Here is a 15,658-nt window from a genome sequence, read left to right as displayed (position 1 = left end):
ATGACGTAATCCGGATCAAGCCAAGCCTTAAACCCTAATTATTTGTTACCTTAATTCCTAATCTAAATTCACCGTTTTAACATGAATTAATTATTATCAAACTGTGGAAGCGAACGCGGAGGGTTTGATAATGGTTAATTCATCATCACAAATATCAATTCATAATGCGAACGCGGAGCTTTGATATCGGATCAAGTGAATTTAGACAAGGTTTGTGAAACATGAGAATAGTCTAGCAAACCTTGGGACACATAAAGTTTCGATCTTCAAGGGTCCCAAAGGCAATCACCCATGAGAATAGGTGTGGTTGTTGGAGGGATACACTCACTGACTTCGAGAGGAGCTGTGATATGCTAAAGAGAAACTTGTCCTTAGTAATTAAGATTAACGTATAATTATAAGTTTAAGGCTTGCTTGTGAAAAGATTCGTTATTATGATGAACCAATGATCCCGAGGCTTTTTAATATTATTGTTATTTACTTTCAAAAACTGCACTCTCCAACTTCTTATTTCTTTCTCCTCTAATCATTTTCTAAAAGTTAATTAGATTGACCAACTCCCTAGCAGAACGATAACTCTACTTACAACTATTACTTCGATAGGCCGTGCACTTGCGGTTTGGCCCTATCAAGTTTTTGGCGCCGTTGCCGGGGAGTTAACTAATTTAATTAGCTTTTTCTTAGTGATTAGAATTCTCTTTTCTTTTTATTTTTAACTTTTTATTTTTCTGTTATCGTTAACTTCTTGGGTTCTCAACCTTTTATGCGAAGAACTAGAAATCAAGCAGTATTCATACCCGAGATCGAAAGGTTCTTACATAGAAGAAGGAGAGCAGCACAAAATAACACCGCCATAGCCAATCGCACTCTCAAAGAGTATGCAACGCCGTCTACGGCTGAGCCACAAGCTGTTATTGTGTACCTAACAGTTGAGGATGACAATTTTGAAATTAAGCGTGCTCTACTTAACTTGGTGCAGCAAAACCAATTCTCGGGATCCCCCACTGAGGATCCCAATCTTCACATCTCTGTTTTTCTACGAATTAGTGGAACCATGAAGGAGAACCAAGAAGCCGTAAGACTTCATCTCTTTCCCTTTTCCTTAAAGGATAGAGCTAGCGCTTGGTTCCATTCCCTCGAAGTCGGTTCCATTACTTCATGGGATCAGATGAGGCAAGCATTCCTTGCCTGTTTCTTTCCACCATCTAAAACCGCTAAACTTAGAGACCAAATCACGCGGTTCAACCAAAAAGATGGGGAATCTCTCTATGATGCGTGGGAGCGTTTCAAAGAAATGCTAAGACTTTGTCCCCACCATGGCCTAGAGAAGTGGCTTATAGTCCACACTTTTTATAATGGCTTGTCTTATACCACTAAGATGTCTGTTGATGCAGCTGCAGGTGGAGCACTTATGAACAAGAACTACATGGAGGTGTATGCCTTGATTGAAGACATGGCTCAAAATCATTACAAATGGACCGACGAGAGAGCCACCACTAGTTCTTCATCCTCCAAAAAGGAGGCAGATATGTACGAAGTCTCTAACTATGGCCACCTTGCTTCTAAAATTGATACACTAACTGAAAAACTTGAAAAACTCAATGTTAGTGCTATCAATTCTGCTTTTACTCCTTCTTGTGAAATATGTGGTATAACTGGTCATGCTGGTGTTGATTGCCAACTAGGTAGTGCTATTAATGGTGTTGAGCAAATGAATTATGCTCAATACAACCAAGGGATGCGACAAAATCAAAATTTTTATAAAAACCAAAATCCCTATGGACAAGTAGCACCACCCGGTTATGCAAACAACCAAAGATTCACTCAGAAATCCAATTTGGAAATTTTGTTGGAAAACTCTATTGCCAACCAAACCAAACAACTTCAAGAACTTAAAAACCAAACCGGATTTCTGAATGATTCTCTTTCCAAGCTCAATACCAAGGTTGATTCTATTGCTACTCACTCTAAAATGCTTGAAACTCAAACTGCTCAAATAGCCCAACAAGTGGCTACCTCTTCCCAAACACCGGGAGTCTTTCCTGGTCAAACCGAAGCCAATCCCAAAGCCCAAGTTAATGTCATATCTTTTGGGGGTAGTAAGTTAGGCGAAACTTTTGTTAAGGTTAAAAACATTGGGAAAGAAAGTGTCAAGCCTTTAGGTGATAAAATTGTGATAGAAGATGCAAAACCGCTTGAAGAAAACAAAACTCCATCCCCCTTAAATCTTGATAAGCTTAAACTAGAGGGTAAGTTTGAAAAATTTGTTAACATACTTAGGAAAATTTGCATTAAACTTCCCTTTGCTGAAGCTTTGTCTAGGATGCCCCTATATGCCAAGTTTTTAAAGGAAATTTTTTCAAAGAAAAGGGCTATAGAGCATAATGAGACAATAGCCTTGGCTAAGGAAACTAGTGCAATCATCCAAGAAGCACCCCCTAAGCTTAGAGATCCAGGTAGCTTTGCCATACCGTGTGAAATTGGGAATGAAACCATAAACAAAGCCTTATGTGACTTAGGAGCTAGTGTTAGTTTGCTGCCTTTGTCTCTTCTTAAAAGGATAGGGATATGAGAGTTGAAACCTACCGAAATGGAATTAAAGTTAGCTGACCGTTCTACCATGAAACTTGTAGGATTTGTCGAGGACATACCTATTAAGACAGAGGGGATATACATCCCCACTGATTTTGTAGTCGTTGACATTGAAGAGGACGATGACGTCCCTATAATCCTAGGTAGACCTTTCCTCGCAACTGCGGGAGCTCTCATTGATGTTAAACTTGGTAGGATAGTCTTTCAAGTGAGTGATAAGATGGTAGGATATGAGTTGGAAAATGTTATGAAGGGTCCCGCTCTTTACTCTTGTTGCAGGCTTAACGATCATGTTGTGAAAGAACGTTTTATAGCGTCATCTACACAATATGATATCATTGATCCATTCTAAGGACTCTTTTTAACCGTCAAGCTAATGACATTAAAAGAGCGCTTCGTGGGAGGAAACCCACGCATTTAATTGCTTTTGTTTTGTTTTTCTTTGTTTTGAGTTGTTTTGTAGGTAATTGTCCAAGTGTGATTCGAAAAAAATCACGAAATTGAAATTTTTTGAAGTCCCTCTTAACCAGAAGGTTGGCATGGCCCGTGCTGAGGTTGGCACGGCCGTGCCATGCATTTGAAGTAAAAATTGGACCTGAACCACAGAGTGTTGGCACGGCCCGTGCCAAGGGTGGCACGGCCGTGCCCGATTTCTACCCAACTATAACCCAATTTTTCTTCTTCTTCTTCTCCATTCATTCTAAATCACAAACCTCTTTCATCTTATAAACTTCTCTCTAAACCTCCATAACCTTCAAACCTTCAAACCTTCCTATCTTCTTCAAAACTCACCCAATCAACTCAATTCTTTCACCAATCATTCCTAAACTTCATCCAAAACAAAACCCACCAATCAAAAACATCTTTCATCCATCCAAACCTATAATTCACCAAAACCCTAATCTTTCAAAACCTAACCCAAACACCACAAAACCTCAACCAATCTCCATAACTAAACCCATAAACCTTACTTAAACATCCACCCCAACCCTAAACCAATCCTTTCCACCAAAGATCTTCCCAAACCCCAAACCTTCATACCAACCATAACCAAGGTCAAATGGCTTCAAGAAGAAGAAGTGGAAAGGAGCCAGCAAGTTCTTCCGGTCCTCCCCCAAAGAAGCAAACACAAGTTAAGAATCATGGAATTCAGTTCAAAGACAACAAACAAAGGAACAGGTACAAAATTCTTACTTCTAAAACCTTACATCCCTCTAGATATCCTGATTCCTATGATTTGCAAGTGCTAGGGCTTAGAGATGATGTTTTTAGATTGATGGGTAGGCTAGGTTGGACTGATATGCTAACACCTATGAGGGGTTATGAGAATTTTACTTATGAATTTTTAAGCTCACTTGTTTTTACCAAAGATAAGTTGAATTTTGACAACCCTAATCATAGAGTTGTTTTCCGGTTAATGAACATTGATTATAATATGTCTCTTCAGCACTTTTGTGAAGCCTTAGGTTTTGTCAATGAGGGGTATATTCATGATCATTGGGATGATAGTCTAAAACTGGATAACTATGACCCAGCTGCCTTTTGGAACCGTATCACCGGCCTTGATAACTATGTCCCTAGAGCCAACAAAGCTAGCAACATTCACAACCCCGTACTTAGGTACCTTCAGAGGGTTGTGGCTTGCACTATTTGGGGTAGAACCAAGCTAGGAAACACTAGAACCGATGAGTTGTTCATGTTATGGGCAATGCTCTACAACCACCCCGTCAACACTGGCTTTTATTTGATTGATTACCTAGACTTTGTAGCTACTAGACCAGCCGGTAGGGGAGACATAGTGGTGGGTGGCATCATTACATACATAGCTAGGTGTTTTGGTGTGAGTGAGGATGAGGGGATCAAACCAATTGAGGGAAACAACAAGCTTAACCAGGAAGCCCTCATTGCTATGAATTTCATTAAACATCGTCCACCACTCCATTACCAACTTGAGCTTAATGTGCCAATCATGTTTTTATTGCCTAACCCACCTCGGACTACCACCGAGGTGGAAGAAAATTGGTTGTATGTTGATGATGTGCAGGTTCTTGATGAGCAAGATGATGGTGAGGGAGAAGGTGCTAACTTGCACCATGATGAAGGAGATGGTGCTAACTTGCACCAAGAGGGGCACCATGGCCATGAAGCCGGTGAGCTTAATGAAAATAAAAGATGGACATGGATTCACAATGAAATCGAGAGGATGATCACCGTGTCAATGATGAAAATAATGAGATGCTCCGTCGGATGATGCAACACCTCCAACTTCAAGGTCCTCCTTATGGACCTCAATACCATGTGAGCTTTCCTCTTCCTCTCTTCCCTTCTTCTCTCTCTACTACTCTTCTTCTACTCCTTCTTTCTTCTTCCTCTACTTATTCTTCTCTTTTAATTTCTTTTTCTTTTGAATCATTGAGGACAATGCTTCCCCTAAGTGTGGGGGGGGCCTATTAAAGTGTCTAGAGTCGTAGTGTCCCAAACTCCCTTGAAATTTATTCTTTTTGTTTTGTTTTTATAGCAAGAGGCATGACTAGTAGCTTGTTTTAATGTAAAAAATGGCATGAAATTTTTTGTTTTGTCTCTTCTTCAGGTCGCTTCTTGTACATAAAAGTAGTTTCTTGTGTTTCTTATGTTCTTGCTATACGCATGTCTTGTTTTATTGTGAAATTCTCCAATGAGAAAAGCATCCGGTTGCAATCCTTGAGCAAATGTATGAATAGGTATTTTAAGGAACATGTTCTAGCTTTAGTGTTAACTTAAATCCTTTAAAGTCTTAATAGTAAAAGTACTATAAGTTTGTGTGGGAAATTAATCAATTGTGCCTTATTGTTATATTCTTTAATTGTTAAAGTTAAATGGGGCGGGAGAATGGCACCAACATGTGGGGGAAAGGACAATCTCTAACTTCCTAATTGTGGTGGTGACTCCCTAATTTGAACTTAAAGTGAAACAAATTCATCAATGCTAGGGGAAAGGACAATTACATCCAAAAAGACTTCCTACGCGGAGATGAAACAAATAAAATTTTGCAGCACTGCTTAGGGTGATTTTGAATCTAGGGGGAAAGGACAATTACATCCGAGAAGACTTCCTACGAGGATAGATAGCCCCTAAGCATCTGCAGCCCCTTGTGCTTAATTGTTAATCTAATCTAATTTTAACTTAAATTCCCATCACTCTTATATGAAATGAAGAAAGGACTTTTCTCGGTTACTTTAGCACTAAGGATAGAACCTATTCCTCATAATATCTGTCTTATACAGGAGCAAGAAAAAGGTTGGACTGCACACACACACTCACTTAAGACTTGTTGTTGGGTTGAATAGGTTCACAAAGAATACTTGAAGTCGTAATTAGTCCACTTGAAACAAAACCTTAGGAGAGACTTGTGTTTTTAATTGTGTTGCCATGGTTTAATCTTTCTTGTTGCTGCTATGTCTATTGCCTTTTGCTTGAGGACAAGCAAAGATTCAAGTGTGGGGGAGTTTGATGAGTCATAGATTAGTATATTTTAATGCTTTATTTAGTTTACTTTTAAATAAGAATTGATTTAATTATATTGCATTTTATTTCCTTTTAGAATATTTTACTTTAAATTGTCTTTTATTTTATTTTAGGATCGAATATATGGTGGAAGGTGTCTTGGAGCAAAAGAAAGAGGACTGGAGCAAATACAGTGCGAAAATACGAAGATACGGAACAAAAATATGTTCCCACCAAGTCAGAAGCTTGGCACGGCCAGTGCCAACATGTGGCACGTCCGTGCCACCTCCAGAAGCCCCTTTTGCTGCTTTTTCTTCGGGCCCAAGTTACCCTGTTGCAGCTTTACTGTTTTACCCTTTTGGTTGCTTAGTTTCTAAGTCGATTGTAAAGCTATAAATAGAGTAGCTCTCCACCATAAACATTCACCTTTTACTTTTTTTATTTCAAGCGTTATTTCAATAAAAAGTCTTTATTTCCTTTTACTTCCTTTACAATTTACTTTTATCGCATTCTCTCTTCTTCCCCAATGTCTACGATGAACATGAGTGAGTAGACTTCTTTGTCTTGGGATCGTTGGATAAGTCTAATGACGTAATCCGGATCAAGCCAAGCCTTAAACCCTAATTATTTGTTACCTTAATTCCTAATCTAAATTCACCGTTTTAACATGAATTAATTATTATCAAACTATGGAAGCGAACGCGGAGGGTTTGATAATGGTTAATTCATCATCACAGATATCAATTCATAAAGCGAATGCGGAGCTTTGATATCCGATCAAGTGAATTTAGACAAGGTTTGCGAAACATGAGAATAGTCTAGCAAACCTTGGGACACATAAAGTTTCGATCTTCAAGGGTCCCAAAGGCAATCACCCATGAGAATAGGTGTGGTTGTTGGAGGGATACACTCACTGACTTCGAGAGGAGCTGTGATATGCTAAAGAGAAACTTGTCCTTAGTAATTAAGATTAACGTATAATTATAAGTTTAAGGCTTGCTTGTGAAAAGATTCGTTATTATGATGAACCAATGATCTTGAGGCTTTTTAATATTATTGTTATTTACTTTCAAAAACTGCACTCTCCAACTTCTTATTTCTTTCTCCTCTAATCATTTTCTAAAAGTTAATTAGATTGACCAACTCCCTAGCGGAACGATAACTCTACTTACTACTATTACTTCGATAGGCCGTGCACTTGCGGTTTGGCCCTATCAACGATCTACGACAAGGCTCTATGAAATAACATATACATGTCTAATAAATATGAATAGTCAGATTCATTGATTATGTTAGCATTTAACAAACAAACATTATCTGGGTTCATTTTATGGATTAGTCCCGGGTGGAGTAACCCCAGAAGTTAATCCCTTACTACCGGTGAATAACCTAGTTAAGGCACACCGGACTCCCTGAGTGGCGTGCGGGTCCCTTACGGCTTATCCCGTTCCCCTTAGAGAACCTCTTGTACCCAACCTAGTGTGGAATACAAAAGACACGACACCTACTTTTGCTTACTTAGTGACTTGCGGCTCCCTTACGACTTAACTGTTCCCATCATGAAAACCCCTTGTATCCAACCTAATGTGGATAGCAAGAGACATGACACTTGCTTCTTTAAAGTCTTAGTCTTATGCATACATGAAAGTTAAACTTAAACATGTTATATCTTTTACCTCGGATCCTTTACGATCCCACTAGAGGTAAACTTAATACTTGCTTAACTTACTTTGAGAATAGATATCTAATCGATTCACGTCTTTCCATTCTCGTATGGCTCTCTAGCTTCTATATGAAGAGAATATTCTACATCACTTCGCGTCTAACCAAGCATAAAACTCATGTCTAGCATTCTATTTCTTTATATGCTATTCTAGTTCTTGACAAGCAATGTGAAGGCTCTACCTTTATTCCCCATCTTAGTTCTTCACTACCCCATCATGCTTAAACTCTCTTGAGCCATCCTTGTGATACATGCTAAGATTGCCATGATTTTTGATTCAAGAATCATTTGATGTTATGTGCATATTTCATTTAATTTCTGAAGACCGAAAATGCCATAAACCCAAGTTTCAAGCCGTTTATAAATTCTAAGATTTGATAAAGCCAAGTTTGTTCTAGTAGAAAAATAAGTGAAAACAGCAAAAGAATACTTTGAAACGATCGCTACGGACCCCCACACGACTGCCCCCACGCACCCGAACGTAAAATAACGCGAACGTTGTCCTGTCTGGGGCGCCTGGCGCACTGACATGCGGGCGCCTAGCTCCCTTGTACAGGCACAACGCTCTGTAACATGCGTTTTCACGTGTTGCGGTCGCGGGTTTTCGCCATTTTCGATCCAAAACTCATCCAATTCGACCCTGTAATGCACCAAATACATCCAACAACATGTATTGACTATATTAAACATATTTCAAGGCAATTTTAACATATAATTAACAAGCATTACTTTGGGGATTCTAAAGTTTCATAAAAGCTAAACTAACATAAATCATGATTTCTTCACAAGATTGAACAAACCCAAAGGTAAGATATCTATCTATGGAACTCACCTAAATAAGATTGCACTTGATTCCCAAAGCCTCCAAGTCCTAAGCTCAAGCATACCGAAAACCTAGATCTTGGTTCAACATAAATCCATGGCTTTAGCTCATCAATCCCACTTCTTCCATCTTTCTCTTAGTTTCTTGATCATGAAGAACCACATCATGCACAAAATCATGCTTCTACTTCCAACATAACCAAGACCTTATCCTCTTGAGGTTCTCTTGGTGAAAAGAAAGAGTAGTGGTAACAATCCAAACCAAGCTTCCATTCTTCACTATGATCTTGAAGAAGCCTTGCTCAAGTAAGTATAAAGATGGAATCAAATTCTTGGATGGCAAGGAGAAGAGAGGAAGGCGTGAAAGAGGAGAGAAGGAGGAGAAGAATCTCTTGCCAAAACCTAGAGAGAGAAAGAAGATTGGAAAGTGAGATATTTTGAGCCAAAATTTAATAAATATCTCTTAAACGTGCAATTACTAAATTGCCCTTGCTCCAAGCGTGTTTAATACGACACTGATACTTAACTCGTATTAAGCTGACATCATATAAAATATTTCCATCACACTTATTTTCCGTGAACTTAAATCCTCTGGCATGATCGTCTGGTAATATTCTGATACTGACAGGCGGGATATTACATTCTACCCACTTAAAGAAATTTCGTCCTCGAAATTTAGTAATCATCTACCAACTACTGCGACAAAAAACTGCCTCCTTCGGTTTCAGTTATACAATATCTGATCAAAACTACTCCAAGGAGTTCGAAGCATACCTTTCTCTTCAAACATGTATCTCATTATTCTTCCTTAATCCGCATAAACAATTATAGTCTCTTCGATCTTAATATCTTACTCAAAATCATAGAACTATCTACGAACTTCGTGATTGAAACTTACCTTTTTACTGCATGCGAATTGGTTATCTTGAATCTATAACTTATCCACTTAGCATGAACCATACATTAACTATGACACTCAAGATTTGTCTTTAAACTGGGGTCTTACTGGAATCCAGGTTTGCCCTGCAGTGCTCACTTGCATCTAAAACATCTTATCATGTATACATCTCATCATGCATACATAATCTATCTTATCGCACCTTGCGACTTATGCCTCTTACTTATGTTACTTATCTTGATGATTCTACAAATCTCTTGTCTCGTTTCAAAGTCTTAAGAAACTTTTCTATATTTTCACGATCTCCTTGTACCCGAATTCATGGGTAAGTTGTCTAACTTGACATGAAGAAGCGAAATCAACTACACCGATTCATCCGACAATCTATTAACCTGTCTTGCTTGCGGTTCACATGCTCTTGAAACTTTCTACTAAGTCCATTTGCACTTGCACTTGAACATTCTTAACAAAATTCCGTGCATCCCGAATGCTTTTGGTACGACACGGACATTGCTGTTTCTTCATGAAGCCTTACCTCCATAGTACTTGCATACTTTCAAGCACCACTTCTTGTTAGGTAATAACGATACCCATTCTAGCATTTGCTTCGAGGAATCTCTAAACATTGGTACATAGGTTCTTGGAACGGATAGATACATGACTAAAACAAAATCATTTTAAAACTGAGTCTGTAATGATACCGCAGAACCACAGGACGAGTCTCTATATTTTGAAAAAGGTTTTTCAACTCGCCCCCAAGCTTGCCTATAACAAGTTGGTCCTGAACTCTTCCAAAAATGTTTTTGCTTTTGTTGGTTGATTTTAAGTTTGAAAAATGGAATTTTTGAAGAATAGAAAGAGGCCTCAAAGGCATGAGATTGGAAAAGAGTGAGGTTGGTCAACTTATTTAAAAACTTTAGTCAAAGTATTTAGCGATTGTTTTATTATTTATTAAGAAAATAAAAGGGAAAATTCAATGGGATTTTGATCCCAAGGTTTCTTTGGAAAATTATTTGAGTGAAGTTGTTCACATTTTTTGGAAAAGAGAATTTTCTAAGTATCGTGATTCCTAAGAATACATCTAAAGCATACATCCCTTAAGCATACATCTAAAGCATACATGTGATGTGTGTGCATGTGTCGCTGAGTGTCGGTGTACATCTTTAGAGTCCATTGTCCGTTTACATCATTGGCCTAGATACACACTACTATCCTTACGAGAACTTAATCTCGCATAAAAATGAACCATAAAGAAAGGTGCAAGAAATTAAAGTGAAGAAGGGGATGAGATATGGAATGCTTATGGTGTATGAAACATGAAAAAAAAGGGTTAGTAGCACATGATAATATCAAGAAATAAAAGCAAGGAAACATCACTATAGCAAAAGTAAGAAAAAATACCACAAAACATGGCAAAAATAGTGCAAAATAGGCCTAAAGATTCATCATCAATGCAAGGCTTGAACAAGACCTATAATCCTCATGTTTTAACAAGTTCCCAAAGAGTGTCAAATCAGTTTTCACAAGGAGGATTAAAGGAGTGTAACATGTCAAGCATTTAGGACAAAATTTAGGCTTATTTCACATTATTTATTCACGCACAAAACTGGTAAAACAAGTAGTAAAGCACACAAATATTCACATGCAGTAGCATACACATTTAAACAGTAGAAAAAAAATATCACAAAGTCACACATCATGGATCACAAACACATATCAAGCATTGGAATTGAAATCAAGCAATTTTCACAAGTTTTTTAACATAAAACTTCAAAATTAACACAAGAAACTAACACATTATTTTTTTATCAAGTTTTTCAGTACAAGATTATCATAAAACATCACAAAATTATCAAGGAAGAACTATGAATCTTTATGGAATTTTCTAAAACGTTTTAGGCATGGCAGGGGTGGAAATAGCAAAATAGCATTTCAAAATAGCAAGAAAAACACTCCGAACAAAAGAAAATCAGAAGCCAAAGCCCAAGCCTAGGATCTTGATGGATCCGGATAATCCAAACGCCTCAGAGGCGTTGGATGGATCCGGTTTCATCAAAACCCTAAATCTCACGGCTAAAAACAACAGGCGCACCATAAGACAAGGCTAACACATGGTAACAACAGATCCTGGGCGTACACATCATGACAAATTGAATCTAACGGTGGAAAATGAAAAGGAAACCGAACCAAGTGTGAACCGAACTGGTTCGTACGAACCGGTCCGGTTCACGCTGTATAAAAGAGTGTGAGCCGGTTTTCTTTTCATTATTCCATCTCCTTTCTGTTTTATCTTGGTTTTTCGGGTGTCAAACATTGATTAAGTTTGAACCCTTTTAACCTTTGATATCTCATTTTTTCTTGGGAAGGGAAAAATAAGAAAAACCCTTGAGAATCGAGGTTCGGGAGTTGTTTTCGTCACGGGAAGGTGTTAGGCACCCACAACGACTATAGTATCCTATAGGAACCGTCTTTACTTTCTACGCGCGCGCTTTATTTTTAAATGCTATTTGAAAGTGTTATTTACACCTAAGGGTTTGCTAGGTTAAGAATTGGAGGGAGAAGAATGTGATTGGATTTTTATTTTATTGGACTTGGAGAAGTTTTTGACTTCTTGCCTACATACCCTTTTAAGGGATCAAACTCCATGTAGTTCTCTTCCAAAAAATGTTTTTGTTTTTGTTGGTTGATTTTAATTTTGAAAATGGAATTTTGAAGAATAAAGAGAGAGGCCTCAAGGGCATAAGATTTGGAAAATGTGAGGTGGAATTAGTCATTTTGCAAAAAGAAAGTCTAAGCATGATTAAAATTCATTAAGGTTTTTGTTTAAGAAAATAAAGGGAAATTCAATGGGATTTTAATCCCAAGGTTTCTTTGGAAAATTATTTGAGTGAAGTTGTTCATGTTTTTTGGAAAAGAGAATTTTTCTAAGTATCGTGATTCCTAAGCATACATCTAAAGCATACATTCCCTAAGCATACATCTAAAGTATCCATATGATGTGTGTGCATGTGTCGGTGCTTGTGTCGGTGTACATCATTGGAGTCCATTGTCCTTTACATCGGGTCCTAGTTTACATACTACTCCTTGCAAGAAATTAAAAGCATAAAGAAAATTACAAAATCCCTAAGTCTTCACATGCTAAGTCTTGGCGAAATTTAAAGTGCAAGAAATAAAATCTAAGAATATAAGATGGAGGATGAGATGCTTATGGAGTGTATGAAACAAGAAGTAGAAGATTAGTAGCACAAGGTGTAATATGGTGAAAAATATAAGCAAGTAAACATCACAAAAAAGACTTCAAAATATACCAAAAACAAAGGTAAAATATACCTAAAAATTAATCACAAAAGCAAAGCCAATACATGACTCCTAATCCTCCCATTTCAACAAATTTTCAAAGGTTTCGATTCAGTTTTAACAATGAGGATTAGAGGAAAGTATCAATCTACACAATTATGAATGCATTTTTGACCTATTTTACATTTATTTCAAGTATTAACATGACTTGTAAAACAAGAAACTACCAAATCAACTCCAAAACAGTGGAGTGAATACAAAAATCAGTGATAGGCACATCACAAAATCACATCAAGTACCAATATCATGCATCAAGGCATCATGATCAAAGACATTGTAAAATTTCTCAAAAATTAACAAGAAAGTAAACAAATAGCAAGAAACAACACACATATTTGCTTATCAAATTTTATCATGCAAAAATATCATAAAACACCAATAAAATTATCAAGAATTCATAGAAATTTGATAGGAATTTTTGCACAAAATTTTAACATGCAGAGGGTATAAAAAGCAAGATCCAGTGGTGTGCATAGCAAAAAGTGAAGGGAAAGAAGAAAGAAGAGACGAGACAGATCCAGGCCCATACATACAAGATCCAGGTCCAGGGCGTATGGAACCAGAGCCACATGATTGATCCAGATGGATCAACCCTAGATCTGATGGTTGAGAGCGCTAGGGAGCCTGAACCGGACTGGTTCTTGTGAACTGGTCTGGTTCAGGCGTCTATATAAGGCACAGGGACCGGTTTTCTTCATTTGAAAACACTCTTTCTCTCTCTAACCTTAAAACGTTCTTCCCTCTCTCTAACCTTAGAAGCCTCGTCGGAAACTGGGAATGGAGGCGGAGGACGGTGGTAGACGGCGGAGGAAGATGAAGATTCATCGGAATCTTCATCTTCTCCGACGACCTGACGCCGTTTTCAAAACTAATTACATAGAAAGGATCGTCTTCCTCTCCTATTCCCGTTTTTGACGTTCAAACACTCAAGAACCTCTCAGGTTTTGCTAGATCTTAAAATACATAGATTCGGTCCTTCGAACATAAAAGAGGCAAAAACACAGTAACAGATGCAAAACTACGCAAACACGCACATATCAAGTTGAGAAAGGAAGGAATGATACCGAATTAGTTTGCGACGATGAGTTCTTGACGAAAATCGAGCGGTTTCTTCTTCGTCCTTTGATTCTCTGAAGAAAGTTCAAACTCTAACCGTTTCCTTCCTTTGCAGGTTTAAAACTCTTTCGTTGCTGAACTTCTGATTCGATGTTTGATTCGAAACCCTAAGGTTTTGGATTGGCTCGAATTGGACTTCACTTTGATTTTGTTGAATGTTTCTTGATTGATTCTGGCGAAATTAGTTCGATCTTGATGAACTTGCTTCGAATCTCTATTGAGTTTGATTTGATTTTGTTGAATGTTTCTTGATTGATTCAGTTACTGTATTTTCTGGAGATGAGCTTGATGATGAACTTGATGAAGATTCATCATGTTCTTCACCATTTCCTTGATTTTGATCGGTTTTGGAAGAGAGAGAAATGTGGATTTGTGTTTCTGATTGTGGTTGTGATGTGGCACTGAATGAATGGGTGTGGTTACTGTGTAATCAGTGACTTGGCCTTTATATAGCTGACATGTGTACCATTGGACCAATCAGGAGATGCCACCTGTGCTTAGACCTTAACAAACTCGGCCTTGGACTGATTTGGACTTAGGGACCTTTCTGCAAAATAGAAAAATTGAAGGACTAAACTGCAATTAAGAAAAAGTACTAAAAATGCAATTTTAACAACTTGGAGGACTAAAATGAAAATAACAGAAAATAGGGACTAAAATGAAAATAACAATAAAATTTGTTAAAATTGGTAATTTGAAAATAACGTAAAGTGAAACAAAAATAAAATCAACAAAAGGACTAAAATGAACCAACTACAAAATGAGGTACTTTAAAGTAACCTCTCTCTGTCAAAATTTCATGTGAAAAGACCAAAATGCCCCTAGGGACTAAACTGACTCAGAATGACTCTAATGCAATTTTTGAAATGGATTTGAACATGGAATTAAAGCAAGGATTTATACAAACTAATTGAAAAGACTCAGAGCCAATTTCCAAGGACTAAAATGGGTTTTAATACAGGAAATGACTAAAATGCCCTTTTTCATGATTTTTGCAAATAAAGCTGAAATAAAATGCAGAGAAATATGCAATTGATCAAAGACAACTTCAAATGACTTGGAATGCAAGGAAACCCTTTTGGATGGCTTGAAATGCAAGAAAACCACAGACAAAATCACAGTTGAAAATATTTTCAAAACAAAGACAGTAACATATGCAGATAAAGCATGGTGAAATATCAGGGTAAAACAATATCAAATTGGCAATCTCTCAAGAGTAATAGACATATATCAAAGATGGAAAACTTTTTGAACAAGTATTTTTAGGTCCAAAATTAGGGTATGACAGCTGCCCCTATTTAAGTTTCTTCGTCCCGAGGGTCAAGAGACGAAGTCTTTGATTTGACGGGACGAAGATACTTAAATATTAACGTTTGCACTGTTTTTGGACATAAAAATACACTCTTACATTTTCAAAAACATGAATGCCATACAACATTTTGATTATGAATGCAAGACAGACAACTGGAGTCTACAGAGCATGTCATATCAATGGGGATCAAGGTAGACATTAACAGGGTAGACAATCCAGGAGACAAAAGGTAGGTACAAGCTGTTCTTTGGAGCAAACTAGCCACTTGACCAAGTAATACGAACAAAAGGTGGGTACAAGCTATTCTTTGGATCGAACTTGCTACTTGACTGGGGATAGAAGTACAAGACAGGTA

At 37.6% G+C, this 15,658-nt stretch overlaps 1 non-coding gene across 1 annotated transcript; it reads right to left on the bottom strand.

Moving 5' to 3' along the window:
- Positions 1–1,216: 1,216 nt before the first annotated feature.
- Positions 1,217–1,323, bottom strand: LOC146915849 (small nucleolar RNA R71). Its single transcript, XR_015017043.1, has one exon. It is a non-coding gene; the product is annotated as a small nucleolar RNA R71 (small nucleolar RNA).
- Between the last annotated feature and the right edge of the window lie 14,335 nt (positions 1,324–15,658).

The sequence above is a fragment of the Medicago sativa genome, chromosome 6 (genome assembly GCF_051527215.1).
Source record: "Medicago sativa cultivar Bolivia chromosome 6, Bolivia_mono, whole genome shotgun sequence".
NCBI lineage: Eukaryota > Viridiplantae > Streptophyta > Magnoliopsida > Fabales > Fabaceae > Medicago > Medicago sativa.
The sequence above is the reverse complement of the archived record's forward strand: the minus strand, read 5'-3'. Positions and strand labels throughout refer to the sequence as shown.